The sequence below is a fragment of the Mus pahari genome, chromosome 3, assembly GCF_900095145.1.
Source record: "Mus pahari chromosome 3, PAHARI_EIJ_v1.1, whole genome shotgun sequence".
Classification (NCBI taxonomy): Eukaryota; Metazoa; Chordata; class Mammalia; order Rodentia; family Muridae; genus Mus; species Mus pahari.
Genome location: NC_034592.1, coordinates 35,928,202 through 35,941,744, shown reverse-complemented (window position 1 = coordinate 35,941,744; position 13,543 = coordinate 35,928,202). Strand labels below are relative to the sequence as shown.

General features: G+C 36.8%; 1 protein-coding gene and 1 pseudogene across 4 annotated transcripts in view; both read right to left on the bottom strand.

Annotated features, from left to right (window-relative positions):
* The window catches only part of Mbd5 (methyl-CpG binding domain protein 5), a 334,829-nt gene that overhangs the window by 116,019 nt on the left and 205,267 nt on the right, over positions 1 to 13,543 (bottom strand). For 3 of the 4 annotated variants that reach the window (XM_029536364.1, XM_021192375.2, XM_029536363.1), the window contains exon 6: positions 12,376 to 12,480. The gene's annotated coding sequence lies outside the window, so the exon portion shown is untranslated. Of the gene's footprint in view, positions 1 to 12,375; positions 12,481 to 13,543 lie in introns of those variants that run through there. The other variant, XM_029536365.1, reaches the window with a different exon arrangement.
* Positions 1,713 to 2,144, bottom strand: LOC110317712 (annotated as a pseudogene).

The window sequence follows — 13,543 nt, the reverse complement described above, 5'->3', positions numbered from 1 at the left end:
ACTTTTGGGATAGCATTTAAAATGTAAATAAAGAAAATATCTAATTAAAAAAACATAATTGTATATCAAAGAAGAAATAAAATTTTAATTTATCAAAATTAAAAAAAAGAAAATAGATGCCTATAAACATATAAGAAGCTTACAGAATACCAATTAGATAGTACTAGATTAGAAATAATCCTCCTACCACGTAATAATCAAAACACAAAATATACAGAACAAAAATATTAAAAGCTGCAAGGGAAAAAAAGCCAATAACATATAAAGGCAGATCTATCAAAATCACACAAGACTTCTCAACAGAGACTCTAAAAGCTAGAAGGGCCTGGTCAGTTATCTTACAACCTCTAAAAAGCCTACAGGTCCTAAATTAGACTACTATACCCAGCAAAACTCTTAATCACCATAGTTGTAGAAAACAAGCTATTACAAGAAAAAAATTAAACAGTATTTATCCACACATCCAGCCTTACACAAATACTAAAAGGAAAACTCCAACCCAAGGAAGTAAACTACACCCAAGAAAACATGGGACATAAATAATTTTATAAAATAAGCACATACTAACACTACCAACATCAAAGTAAAAGTAATTAACAATGGACATCTTAACAAGTATCTTTTCAATGGTATAAAAATACACAGGTTAGCAGAAAGAATGCAAAAACCGGACCATCATTTGCTCATACAAGAAACACACCTCAGCAACAAAGATAGGTATTATCTTGGAAAAAGCGCTGAAAACAAATTCCAAGCAAATGGACCAAAGAAGCAAGCTGCAGTAGCCATTTTAATATCTAATAAAATAGACTTTCAATATAAAGGAATCATAAGAGATGGAGAAGCATACTTCATACTCAGCAAGGGAAAAAAAAATCCACCAAGATGACATCTCAATTGTGAACATGTCCCAAATGCAAGCACACCCACTTTTTAAAAAATTTCCATTTAAAGTCCCTCACCTTCCTTGAATCTGTTCCAGTCTGAATGGCTTATGTTTGAATTCATGTTAAGTTTCCAGTAGGAAGAGGGTAAAAGAAGCCTCATTACATACAAAAGCATAACCCAAATCTCCCCATGTCTGAGAAGTCCATCCTCTCGGGGTGTTACATGCTTTAAATGCCCTGAGGTTCCTCATTTTCTGCTTGCAGCATAGAGCACTACAGAGGAAGGTGGCAGAAGGTAGCTTTTAGGGGATGCTGTTTCAATTCCCAGGAGCCTCCAGGATGTTCTCAGACTCCTGAGGATATAGTTCTGTGGCAGACTCTGGCAGACAATATATGAAGAAGCCCACTCTGCCTGGGCCCTCAGGAAAGCTCTGTGCTCTGAAGGCAAAGGGCGTGTGGTCAGGGGGCAGACTGGGCCCCTGTAGAGTGCCATAGTGAGTAGTGACATCATTTAAGGACAAACACAGGAGGCATGCATGCTTGGTTCCGCAGACACAAGCAGACAGACCAGGGCCTAGAATGATTTTAGTGTAACCAGGAAGACTGTAGATCCTAACTGTGGTTGCTGACTTGGCATCAGAGGTGTGGTAATGTCAAGGCCACAATGGCTGAAAGTGGCACCAACATGCTGTAGCCAGAGAAGTAAGTGGCCAACACGTATGTGTACAGAGGATGTTCAGTGAGTCCAATAGCTCAGAGTTTCACAGGAAGACCACTCTGTCTATTTTCTCGTGGACAGGGTTTCCCATGGATCCTATGAGGCACTTACATAGCATATTTCTGTGTCTACTCTCTTGCTATTCTATTGTACTTCTGTCAGCTTTGTAAGTGTAGGCTATTTCTGGCACCAGTGGGTCATCAGGGCTGGGGTCGCAGAGCAGATAGCAGATGGACAGGAGAACTTTGGACACAGTCAATGCTGAGGACAACTATGACCTCAGGATGCCCAGGCAAATGTTGCCATTGTTGTTGATATTAGGGTGATAGATTTTTGGTAGTGAAACCAACCTTTAGGGGCTTGAAAGGATAATCTGTAGGGATGTGGATGGTCAGCAAAAAGATGCCTCCTTGGTAAAGACTGCGATTCCAGCCCATGGTGGTGGCCTGTCAGTGGAACAAGTCATTACCCATAGGTCCTGTGGAATGCTGAGCAGAAGGTAAGTCAGTCAGTTCCTTCTGGATCCATTTCAGAGCCATGCTCCCACTGCTAAGGCCCTACCAGCTCCTCTGGGCATCCTAAGGTGGGTGCCTGAGCTGCAGTGCTGCATGCTTGTAGCAGCAGTCTACTGCGCACCCACTTTCATAAAAGAAACATTACTAAAGCTTAAATCACACATCAAACCCTACACATTAACAGTAGGAGACTTCAACACACCAAAGGACAGGCCATCCAGACAAACTAAAGGGAGACATGATTAAACTAACAGATGATATGAATCAAATGGACCCAACATAAATCTATAGACTATTTCACTCAAACACAAAAGAATATACCTTCTTCTCAGCACCACATGAAACCTTCTATTAATTAATCATATACTCAGTTACAAAGCAAGCATCAACAGGTATAAGAAAATAGAAATAACTCCTTGTATCCTATGGGATAACCATGGATAAAGGCTGAAATTTAACAATAACAAAAAAGAAAGCCTACAAACTCATGGTCACTAAATAACTTTCTTCTCATTGGGACAGAAAAGAAACAAATAAATTAGATTTTCTAAAGTCAATGAAAACGAAGGTACACATATCCGAACTGACAGCACACAATGAAAGCAGTGCTAAGAAGAAAGTTCAAAGCACTAAGTGCCTTCATAAAGAAATTGGAGAGTTCTCATACTTGTGATTTAAAAGTATACCTGAAATCTCTAGGAAAAAAAGAAAAGAAGAAGCAAACACACACAGGAGGAGTAGACAGCAGGAAATAACCAAAATCAGGGCTGAAATCAATAAATTAGAAACAAGGAGAAAAATTTAAAGAGTCAACAAAACCAAGAGCTGGTTCTTTGAGAAAAACAAACATGATATACATACACTTACTCAAACTAACTAAAAGGCAGGGAGAGAGAGAGTATCCAATTAAACAAAATCAGAAATGAAAATGGGGACATAAAAACAATCACTGAGGCAGTTTAAATAATAATTAGACCTTACTTCAAAAACCTGTGCTTCACAAAATTCAAAAGTCTAAATGAAATGGATGATTTTCTACATAGATACCACTTACTAAAGTTAAATCAAGATTAGGTTAACGATCTAACTAGTCCTATAACCCCTAAGAAAACAAAAGCAGTCATTAAAAGTCAACCAGAGACAGATTGGTTTAGTGCACAGTCACAGTGCTCTCACTAAATCACTCAAAGACTCAACAAAGAGAATTTCAGAACAATTTCCCATATGAACATTGAAAGAAAAACTCAATAAAATACAAACCAAAATCCAAACTGAATCCATCAAAAACATCATCCACCATGATCAACTAGGGATACAGGTTCAATGAATTCCCATCAGAATTTCAACACAATTTCAGACTTTGAAAGAAAACTTCTCAACTTCATATGGAAAAACAAACCAAAATCCAGGAAAGCTAAAACAATTCTGTACAATAAAAGAACTTCTGAAGGTATCACCATCACTGATTTCAACTTATACTACAGAACAAGAGTAATAAAAAATGTGTATTACTTGCATAAAAACAGGGGTGCTGCTTACTGGATTGCTTGCCCTGGCTTGCTCAGTTTGCTTTCTTATAGAAGCCAAGACTACCAGCCCAGGGATGGAACCGCTCACAATAAGTTGTGCCCTCCCCCTTGATGACTAACTGGGATAAAGCCTTACATCTGGATCTCATGGAGGCATTTCCTCAAGGGAGGCTCCTTTCTTTGTTATAACTCCAGCTTGTGTCAAGTTGACACACAAAACCAGTCAGTACAGATGACATGAATAAAGATATAAAAGACTACTTGGCTTTACGATCATCAGCTAAAATACTAATTGCTTAGCCGCAGCTGTGTATGTGGCATTGTTTCAGCCACTGAAACAATGGCAATGGTGGACAAATATAAGTGAGAATGAAAGAAGGGAGGGTTTAAAGACTGTATCCACCTGGGAAATGTGACCTGTAGCAAACAGCAATTGTGAGGTTTGTTTTTAAATCATGTATGTACTAGAGGGCTAGGAGGGTGGCTCAGGGGAAAGAGCATCTGGTACTTTTGAAGAGCACCTAGGTTAAGTTCTCAGAGTCTACCTGATGGCTCATACCCAACACCACAGTCTCAGGAAGTCTGATCTGCTCTTCCAATCTTGGAAAGCACCAGATACACGAGCTTTGGTTTAAGCTCACTGATGCAGGTAAAACACTCAAACACATAAAAAACACAAATAATCACATAAAATAAAAGTAAAAGAATTATGTAGATACTTAATTATGGTTTTATAAGAAACGTAAATATAATTGCTTATAGAAAGGCCAAAATAAAATAAGCAAGGGCAGAACTGTAGAAAGTGAAGAGCTGAAAGATAAGTAGGGTATACTTAGAACTTAGTGACAGAGGGGACAGTCATAAAACATCATGTATAGCTAATGGGACAAAACCTGTTGATACCTGTAGGCAAGGGGCTAGATATGCAGAGATTAAGGAAAACTGCAGCTGTGCTATTGTAGCTGTGCTTCCATCTGGGTCAGAATGCTCTTTTGTGGGTAAACATTCTTGAAGGTGCAGAAAGGTTGCTTAGAAACTAAGGTATCAGAACACTTTCCGGTTGTCACAAATATTCAATTATAAAGGGTCTATAACCTCAAAAGATGCTGTTAGAACTGTAGTAACATTTGTGTTGTAGTTTAAGTCAGCCCTTCACTTTGTAGAAGGATCAAGGAGGAAATTATTCAAAAAGTGAGATCTAGTTCTCCATGATCTAAGAGGGGAAAAGACTCAATGTGTTGGTTTGAATAGGTATGGCCCCTAGACTCATGTGTGATAATGCTTGGCCCATAGTAAGTGGCACTATTAAGAAGCGTGGCCTTATTGAAGTAGGTGTGGCTATTTTGTAGGAAGTGTGTCACTGTAGAGGCAGGCTCGGAGGTCTTATATATGTTCAAGCTACATTCAGTGTCACGCAGTTTTATTCTGCTGCTTACGGATCAAGATGCAGAACTTTTGGTTACTTGATCACAATATCTGCTTGCCCATTGTCATGTTCTCTGCCATGATGACAATGGACTAAACCTCTGAACCTGTAAGCCAACCCCAATTAAGTGCTGTCCTTTACAAGAGATGCCTTGGTCCTGGTTTCTCTTCACAGCAATGGAACCCTAACTAAGACACTTAATATATATTCATAAAATTTTTTCCACCCACAGTGCAGAGCACAATGGTCTGCTACACCCTCTTTGTGATACCATGCTTTAAAGTACATGCTTTGTGTTGTTTCCTTTGCTATATAAACTTGTTTTAACTGTTTATGTCCTTACACTGAATCCTTCTTTCATTTCAGAAGACAAGAACTTGATGGACTGAAGTATCTGAGGCCATTAGCCAAAATAAATTTAGGTTCACTCACATACTTGCACAGTGATAGAAAAACTGGCAGTATGCTCCATAATCCCTTCTTGAGTGTTATTTCAACATCTATGGGTTCTTTTTATCTTGAAAAAAAAATCATATTGCTCAAAGGGTGGTTTTAAATGTGTAGAGCCTTTCTGAAGAGCCATCCATGATCAATCTGTTGGACCCTCTCTAGTAAAGCCTCTTGTATGCTAGTCTCCTCCATAATGGAATATGCTTTTAAAATCTTGACTCCAACCATTTTTAAATGAAGGCTTACATGATCTGAATTCCTTTCATAGGGTTCACACCATTAAACAACAGAATAAATAGCTGCTTAGTCAAGTATAAGCTATGTGCATTAGAAGAAATACGAAGTTAGAGTCTAGGATATAGCACTGAGACACAGTGCTTGCTTATCATGACAAGCTTAGTTTGATCTCTAGAACTCTCAAAAACTACACCCAAACAAAAGGGATTTGAGTGTAGTTTGAAAACATACTAAGAAGGGTTAAGAACAGAGTGGTGATAATTTTAGTAAGAAACTGAATGTAAAAGAGTTTGTTTTCAACTTGCAACAGAAGGGTATATTGATGTAGACATTTAAAGAGACCAATAGTAAAGTTTGATAAATAGTAGGTCTCAGCAAGTATGTGTGGAAGAAAGTGAGCTCATTATTTCAAGCTAATGAGCCTCAATTAGGGTCAGGAGGGAAGAGGGATACTTAAGAGTCATAAGTGAGCTGCATACTTACTTTACTTTTATTAATCATATTTAAATTATTTTGAACACGAAATAAAAATGATAGTTTTGTTTTATCAAGGAAAATAGAATAAACTTGGGATCATTAAGAAAAAATGATCTTAGCAGACGAAACAATCCTAAATTATAAATTTATTCAAATAGGAAATATTTTCAAATCTGTTTATAGTTTTCCACATGCTATTTAGTCCTTTATTTAGTCTCCTAGAGACTCAGTGTCCTTTTTTGTAAAGTGATTGAATAACAGAGTATTAACTAGAGTGGACTATTAACTAGAGTGGAGCTGTCTTTTCCATGAGCCTCACACCCTGGTCATTTTATGTTAAGCTTCCTTTCTAATGTGATCCCAGAGACCAGGTGAGAACTAGAAATGCTTAGTGTGTTTATTTGTTCAGCCACACCTACTTTAAAAGGTGATACATAATTTCTACAACTTACAGATACAAAGTTTTCATTAAAGAAAGTAGCTTCGAAGAATAAAGAGATTTTTCAATACTTGATAAACAACAAGACACACACTCAAGACTTCAGGGTTTTCAGAGGTGTTTCAATAAGCAGTTCATAACTTTACCACATTAGACTAGAAGAAAACTTGCAATTATAGTGAGATATCAGAATTTACAATTATAAATTTCCCATGAAATTCTAGTAAAAACGAGACATGGAGTTTATTTTAAAGAAATCTTACCTTAGTGAGTTAACAGTCAAAATTGTTGAACCCAATTTTATGTAGTGATTATATTCTAGGTGTCTCAGCTTTAGATGTAAGTATTTTTGAGGGTGAATAAAATACTTAGGCTAAAACATGAAAAATAAAGGTGCAATTTAGAACTCTAGGAAGGTATCTTGTGTTCGTAATCTGACACCTGAGATGACCCTTGGGATGAAGGGTCTAGCTCAGGTTTCTTTCTCTCTGGTGTTACAAACAATACCCACAGATGCAGGCCCAGTTTCCCAGAATGAATGACTGGCTAGGAGCACACATGCCCTGAGGCTTTGCCTGAGGCCCACATCTCACCTAATCATTATTCGCAATCCCTAGAAAAGTCTCAAGTCAAAATTGTGATGGCTATTTAGAACTACACCTGTAAATTCATTTTAAAACATTTTTCTTATGCTTTCATGAGTCCAGTTTTTGTTTAATTCATATGTACCGTCAGATACAACTTGACCAAACTGTAAAGCTTAACAGCAGTAAATTGGAATGTTAAGTCTCTTGACTCATTTATAAAAGAAAATTCTAATAACAAAAATGCCTATGCATGACATTATGTAACAAAACCAACGGGCATATTAAGACCTTCAAGGCTTATGAAAAGCAGTGATGATGGAGAGGAGTTCCATTAGCTTAGAATTTTATAATATAATTTTCATAAGTTAGCTTTTATTTGAAAAACAAAATAAAATCAATAAATGCCAACATTAATTTTAAGATGTAAGGTCTTCTGAAACCCAGGGATAAGTTAGACTCACACCATACCCAAAACTAATTTTATTCTTACTCTTTATTATATAGTAAATAAATATATTACTTATTGCCATATGTTATAGTGAAGGTTTTCACTCTTGCTCTATTTCTAGGACAGACCATTGCAATCCCCTCACTTTGCAATCTGCCTCAATGGAGTGCAAGACACAATTTCCTACTAAATACTGTATTAAAAAAATCTCTTTTTGCAAACCAGCCCACCCTACACTTATTAGTATCACTATTATTAGGAAGGCAAAATATAAGTGCTGGTGTGGAGAAGGATGTTCATTACTAGCGGGAATATAAATTAGCTCTTCCATTATGGGAAAAAGCTCTGGATGTTCCTCTACTCTACAGCATGGTCGTTACAGTTACAACATACTGCCTACTCAAAAATGGCACTGACAGCATGTCTCTGCACAACATTGTGAGGTAGTAATTCACAATATAAACACATCTGTATATCTGGTAAAGAAGCTCCTCTTTCAAGAAGAGTGACTGAGAGTCTCAGGTCAGAGCCACTGTATCTACAGAGAGACTAATACCTTCTACCTCAATCACATATCATGAAGACTAAAACTTTAAAGTAGCAAATCAATACTTAGCACAATTATTGTTGGTACTCACTGTCTAGAACCTCATTCACTTTTCAAAAGTCATTAAGGATAATTGAAGGAAATTTTCTGTATACATGACTTTGGACAAAATTGAAGTTTAACTTTCTGTTCTTCTCAATACAAAAGAGAAAGAGAAAGGGGCAGAGGGGCAGGGGAGAAAGGGGAGAAAAGGGGGGAGAGGGAGAGAGAGAGAGAGAGAGAGAGAGAGAGAGAGAGAGAGAGAGAGAGAGAGAGAGAGAGAGAGAGANAGAGAGAGAAGAAAAGAGTTGCTATTACAACAAATATTTTGTTTTAAAAATATTTGCTGTTTTAATTTATGTGTATGATGTGTCTATATGTGAGTACACACATGAGTATGTGGGTGCCTGCAGAAGCTAGAAAACACCATGAATTCCCCAGAGCTGAGTTATATGTGGTTATGAGCCACTGGAAAGCAAATTCCATTGCTCTATAAGAGCAAAAAGTGGTCTTACACACCGAGACATCTTTCCATCCCTAAGGATTGTTTTTTTTTTTTTTAATTATAAAACCACACATGATTTTTATATCCATGACTACGATTCATTTTCCATGCATGTGTTTTATATGAAAGGACAAGTCTACTAGTTGGGACTAACCTGCTATTGTGTCATTAACTAAGAATTATATCTGACAATAGTTTTTAGTTCTTCTGGCTGTAGTTATCATGGGGACATTTTGTCAATTTTCTATGATGAGCTACTAACAAATTTCCTAGCAGATCTGTAAATGACTCTAAGAAAGGACTACTTTCTTCTCAACTGATAACTTAAAAATGTCAGATACTGATCACATCAAAAGATGTAGCGTTATATTCTACCTGACTCAGGGATAACAAGATGACTGTTGTGTTACAGCACAAAGCATATATTACATTTTTGCTTAAAAGATTTAGGAAAGTCCACGTTGGTACATCCACAGAATTCAATTTAAGACAGAGCCTACTGAGGTTTTAAAAATGAAATATACATAATGGTCTAAGTAAGAATTATACTTATTAATAAGTTAATTCCAATAAAAAAACCAAACAGAATTTTTTTGTATGTTTGGAGGAATCTGTTTTTACTATATGGTAACCAAATTCATTTGGAAAGAGTTTAGTACAATTAACTTCTTATAGGACTCATTTTGAAACAGCAAATTAAGTAATGATAATCTTGGCTAATGCTGAGATGTAATATTCTAAGTATATTATAATGGCAGTATGTGATTTCAGCCAAAGTACCACAGATGTAAAATAAAAGTTAAGTAAAATTATATCTAGAGTCAGTGTATACATTAAAATACTAACAGATGACATTGTATAATACCTGTAATTTACATGAAAATAAAACAAGATGCATAAAGAAAACAAGACCATCCACAAGTTTTAGTTATTGATGCCAAGTTAGGAATGTGAGGGTTCATTACTAACATTTTACCTTTATTTATTAATTTTTAAGAATTACATAATTACTGTATTAATATAACTTCTAGGGTACTCTCATCTTCCTCCAATTCTTTTCATGTTCCACTGACGACTTCTTCATGATTTAATTTGTTACTATTTTACACACATACACACACCCTCACATAAACTACAGGAAAACACAAATATAATCACACACTATTTATAAATACAAGTCACTGAGTCCATTTATGTTATGCATTGTGTGGTGTGTGTGTGTGTGTGTGTGTGTGTGTGTGTGTGTGTGTGTGTATGTGTATGTGTGTGTGCAGGGCTGGGGTCCTGTGACACTTTCCCATGGTGTTTTCACTGTGCAGGTCTTGTTTAGGGTACCACATTGCTAAGCTGTCAGGGCTCCAGTTCCTTGTCAAATACAGAAAACACAGCAGATACCCTCACCCTCTGTCTCTTCTTTTTCCCTCCCTTCTCTTATGGGATGTTCTTTGAGCCTTAGTTGTAGGGGTTGTGTTATAGATGTGCACTTTATAGTCACATTAATAACCGTCTTTGGGAAGAAATGATGCAAATACGTTTTTATACAAAATAAAAATCAAATATTAAAGAAAACTATTAAAAACTGAAAACTCAGGACGCATATTACAATAGAAAAGATGTACAGATTTAATGATTGTTTTCTGAATTAGGGTGTTTTCCCCCACTGTAGACACCACTGGCCTGGAGGCCACTCTACACGCTGGCTTGTGCTGAACACATGGTAATCCTGTTGCCTCATCCCCGCAAGGCTTGGGATTACAAGTGTGAGACAGAACTTTCAGTACAGATTTCATAGTTTTAATATGATTTTTACTTTTATTAAAGAACACATCACCAAAGTGTCACCATGAGGAACAGTTAGATATTCATAAGAATGAAAATTTCAGATAAAAATTAATGTTCATCACTCTGGTGGTAACATAAAAATAAAAATCTAATAAATTTTCATTAGATTTAAGAACAAAAACAGCTAACACAAAAGGTGACAGAACTACAGAGAAAGAAGTACTCTTCTGAAGTGTTAGTGAGATGTAAATTACAAGTTTATTTACCCTTTGATGAATCTATGCTATTTCAAAGAATATATGGTAAGTTAAGTTAGCCTCTCACAAGCATTCAGTGGGGTGTGACACACAGCTCTGATTCTGTATACAGGTACATTTAAATCTAAGGAGTGCATGCTTAGGTACAGAGACAAAATTTAGAGCTAAGATGAAAGGATGGACTATCCAGAGACTACCCGATCCGCGAATCCATCCCATCATCAGCCACCAAACCTAGATACTAAAGCTCATGCCAGCAAGATTCTGCTGAAGGAACCCTGATATTGTGGCCTCTTGTGAGGCTATGTCAGTGCCTGGCAAACACTGAAGTGGATGCTCACAGCCAGCTATTGGATGGAACACAGGGTCCCCAATGGAGGAGCTAGAGAAAGTACCCAAGGAGCTGAAGGGGGCTGCAACCCTATAGGTGGAACAATAATATGAACTAACCAGTACCCCCTGAGCTTGGGTCTCTAGCTGCATATGTAGCAGAAGATCGTCTAATCGGCCATCACTGGGAAGAGAGGCCCCTTGGTCTTGCAATCTTTATATGACCCAGCACAAGGGAAGGCCTGGGCCAAGAAATGGGAGTGGGTAGGTAAGGGAGCAGGGGTGGGTGGGGGGGGTATAGGGAACTTCCGGGATAGCATTTGAAATGTAAATAAAGAAAAAAAATAAAAAAACCCATACAAACAAACAAAAAGAATAGACACTCATGGGAACAGCTAGACAGTATAGAGTCTCTTTTATCTAATGTATATTTGTCAGCGTTTTTCCATTAGACCTTCTTTTATGGCTACCAATTCACTGAAATTCATTGGTTTGAGTTCTGATAGTGCAGTGTGTTCACAGGGATGTCAATCTCAGCTAGTAATATGGAGAAAGTCCCTTATTACTATGTGTTGTGAAACCATTTTCTCCTGTCCCCCTAAGTGACAGTTTACTCTAAAGCATAGCCCACAAAAGTAAAAATAAAAACAAAAGTATTTGCTAGAAACAAAAAAAAGAACAAATAGCGCACTTTCGGAAATGATTTTAAATCATTAAACATCACTACAAAGATATGTACAAGATGTGCATAACAGTCATGTTTATAAAAGAAGACTGGAAAAAAATCTCAAATGCAATTACAGGAAAGAAGTTTTATATTTTATGGCCTTAATAAATTGAAATGTTACATAGTGGCTAAAAATAGTGATACGAATGATAGGATAACAAGAAGGAAGATGTTGCAATAAATTACTAAGCAAAGAAGCAGGGCAGCCACAGGGCATTTATGCCACACATATCCAGGTTCTAGTCACAGAGACATACATGACACATAATATATATCAATTAACTCAAAAAAGAATGTCAGAAAACAAAAAGTGTATCTCTAGGTTGTAGTACTACTATGTTTTTCTGCACTACTAACTTTATAGTCAGTGTTAATTAATTTTATAATGGAAATATCCCCTAAAGATGATGTGTCTAATGAAGATGGGAAAACCAAATTGTATAAGGAATCTATGAAGGACAAACACCATCCCTACCTTCTGGAGAGAAACTGGGAAAAACATAGCAAGTGTGAGCTCCAACAGTGTAATGGTGGCAAGTGTCCAGGGGCACTGCGCTCAGCGAGGGAGTGCTGCTTCTCTCTGGAAAAGAAGAACATGGGCAATCTTGACTTAGAACTTGGAACCAAAACCCATCCCATAAAGTCTGCCAGAAACATCAATGAGTCTTTTGACAAAGAACAGAAGGATTAGGCTATTGCTATCTTCTAATTTCAGAGAGTTCTGACTAGCCACTAAAGAACAGTACACACTTTTCATGTGAATTTTACATACTTTAAGGAGGTATATCTAATAACTGTCAACTTGATCATATGAATGTTCATAATGTCTACTTTCTGCTAGGAAGTGTGCTAGGTCCCTTTCCTGCCCTTTGATACTTCCAACACTTAGTCCTAGTGAAGAACTTAGGAGAAGCTCCAAGGTGAAAGTTGCATTTGAGAAAATTGGAACCTTGGGTAGAGAAATATAGGAAGAAATACCCTCAAACAGGCAAATGGCACAAACAAATCTGAACAGCATGAAAGGAAAAAGTACCAAAGATACTTAAAAATTCTGTAGGTATCCTGGAATATCCATGTATATATGTATACATATATTATGTAACAACAATTAATAAAAAAGAGGGCATGAATTTGAAAGAGAGCAAGGAAGGTTAGACAGGAGGTTTAAGGGAGGAAAGAGACAGAGAGATGACGATATCATATTATAATCTCAAAAGAGAGTCATTAAAATATATTATTAGAGGAACGCCATGACATTGTGACTGACTGATACATTAGAGATTTGGGGGAAGATGAAAGAGACACACAAACAAAGGAATAGGGACCAAAGGGTTTGACTTCCCAAGCTTGGACAGTTGGTGGCCAACACAAGTGATGCCAAAAGATTTTCAGGATCTTATTCACATACTCAACATAGTGCTAAGTGGTTTTAGAAAAACAGTATATTTTTAGAGATTTAGAAAAAGGTCACATATGTTAGAGGAATTCACTTGAAATAATTATATTTTTCTAAAATTTTTGATCAAAGAACAATTTGCTATTAACATACCAGTGCAAAAACACATTGTGGTACAATATAAGGTATAAATATAACTTAAAAGTTAAGCAAACTTTATATGACCCAGCACAGGGGAATACCAGGG